We start from the raw sequence: 2,802 nt of genomic DNA, 5'->3' as shown, positions 1-2,802 counted from the left end.
CCACAAGTTGTCTTCATCTCTCTGGTTTATGCCTCCCTTTGTAAATGAATGACCTGCAAGTTCCCCAGGAGCTGGAGGAGGGGGAAGTATCTGTGCTCTACCACCCTGGGCACCTTGTTTCCCACGTGTGTCCTTAGATGGTTGCGTACCTGTCCCATGCCCTGGACCTGGGTGAGCTCTCCTGGCATAGTCTCTCCCAACTTCTTTACCTTCTCTTGTTCCCTCAATGTGTGGAGGCAGATTTTTCTTCCTCCTCTCACCTGCCTTTTTGGGGGTGGGAGGATACTGAGAGGGCAGAGCAAGCAAGGGATCATTCATTTTTGGTATTTACTAGTTAATATTTTACTACTTATCAAAAAGATTCTCAGACACACAGAACTCCTAGTGACCTATCAAAAGTATTGGAAGTTAAATGAGCCCACTTGTCAACACTTGCTACCCAACCAATAACCATGACCATGTCTTTCCTCATTCAATGAGTTAATATTCGTCTAAGGGGCTCATAACGGTGCCTGGCATATGGCAACTGCTGTTCTTCTCAGCTATTTCTGTGTCATTATGCTCTAAACTCAACATTTCTCACTATTTAACAGTCTCTGGAATTACTCAGATTTTCAGTAAACAGTTTTATACGATGACTGTAGAACACAGAGATAAGCAAGTGACGTGATCTGCCAAGTATGAGGTCTTCATCGCAATGGGAAAGCGAGAATAAAACAGAACTATAGATCAAGAATAAACAGACTCTGTCTTCAGTCACTGCTGTTGCTAATGAGATGTCTCTGATTCTGTACTTGTCCAGTGGGATTCCCCCTTCTATGTGAGTGGTTCTTAAACTTTAGCACACATCAGAATCCCATGGAAGGCTTGTGAAAAAAGATTGCTGACCCCACCCTCCAGAGTTTTTGAATTAGTAGGTTGGTAGATTCCATTAATACAATTCTAACAAGTTTCAGAAGATGCTGAGGCTATTGGTCTAGGGCCTATACCCTGAGACCCACTGCCCTATACACACATTTAGAACCTGACATTCAAAAGTGCATCTTGCTTGAATCAGGTCATCTGGCCAGCTTGTCAACATCAATCAAGGTCCTGTCTGTCATTCATTGCATTTAGTCAGTGGCATCCGTGCATCCAAGAGCATGGTCCCTAGGGCCTCATACAGATCACATGATACACATGTGCACCGGCTGGCTAAGGAAAAACCCTCAGTCAGTGAGACTCCTCTTTTTTAGGCTCACCACAATCCATTATCCATCACAGCATTTTTCAATCCTAGCTAAACTTTAAATTCACTGGGGAGCTTAAAAACTAAAAACCGCCCAGGCCCTACCCCAGAGTGCGTGAGTGTGTTAGCCTGGAGCACCCTTGGGCCCTGGTACTTTGAAAAATCTCTCTGGATGATTCTATTGTGCAACCAGGGCTGAGAACCACAACCTAGAAGTCTTTCTGGTTTTATTAAATCAACACAATCGAACTCTCCTACTGCTCATGTCACTTTAACTCATTTAAGTTTTAATAAGACTTTATTTAAGGTATTGTGAGAGATGTCAAAAGCTTTGCTGACATCAAGGTATATTTTCCTACAGCTTCCCATCTTCCATTTGGTCACTGTGCTTTCAGAAACATAAAATTACATTGGGCTAGCATGACATGATCTTAAGGAATCACCTATCTTAAATGTTTGCACTGTTGAGGAATTTTGCCTGGGTCCAATCTCAAGCTCACATAACTGATTTAGTTCAAGTCATCATAAGTAATGATAACATTTATTGCTTGTTAATTTGGTGTCCACCACAGTACTCAGTGCTTGTCATAAATATTTGCACAATAATCCTATGAAATAGCTGTTATTTCCATTATACAGACAAGAAATCAGGGTGGGATTCCAGCTGACTCCAGGGCCTGCGCTTTTAGCCATGAGATGTCGCTTCTATTTATATTTACCTGGCTCCATCTTGTTCCTCAAATGTTTTACAGTGATTTAGAAGGACATTAAAGATTTAAGAAAGCATGAAATAACTGGAATAAAGTAGAATCGGAGAGGGTCAAAATGAGTCAGAACCAAATGCCTGCACATTTGCTAATGGGAGGGCCACCAATTTGGTTTTGAGTGTTCTGGAAATGTCAAATTAAAACAGGGTCACATGTTCAATTACACAGTTGACATCGGATTAAAAACAAACATTATTTGGGAAAAATACCTGAACGGTTCTGGGGCTTTCTTAAAGAAGGCACTGAGAATTAAAGGGAGGACTGCAAGAATATCCTCATGATCCATGCAGACAAGCTTTTCACTGGGCTCAACGAACCATAACTTACATCATCCACTTCCTACCTCATTAAATAAAGTGGGAAGTTTGGCTAGCTCTGTATTTCTTCAAAGATCTCTGTCTTCCCATTTCCAGTGCCTCTTTCCACCATTGTCAACTCATTCCAAAAAAATACTAATAGCAGTTGAGCAATTTTTTTTTGCTCAAATTTTCTCAGTACCCTGGAATGCAATTTGAACAGTCAGGATTTACTTTTGTAGAATTTCACAAAAGTCTCTTTTAGGCTGTCATGCCATGAAATCACACCTAATTTTTTACCGAACTTTAAGGAATGTCTTCCCAATGCCTAGGTTCCCTTTGCAGATGATCACAGCAGGAAGTTGATAGGGCTGTGTCCACTGGCTGTCAGATCTGTAGGGGACATCATCATAAACTGAGATAACAAGGTCACCCCCTGCCAGGTGCCCACTACAATGTCCATTTCACCAACTCATTCCTCCTTGCAGTTTAATGCTAAGTTAAGAATAGC

This window comes from Pan paniscus, chromosome 3 (assembly GCF_029289425.2).
Source record: "Pan paniscus chromosome 3, NHGRI_mPanPan1-v2.0_pri, whole genome shotgun sequence".
In the NCBI taxonomy this organism is placed as follows: domain Eukaryota; kingdom Metazoa; phylum Chordata; class Mammalia; order Primates; family Hominidae; genus Pan; species Pan paniscus.
This window is presented reverse-complemented; position numbering follows the sequence as displayed.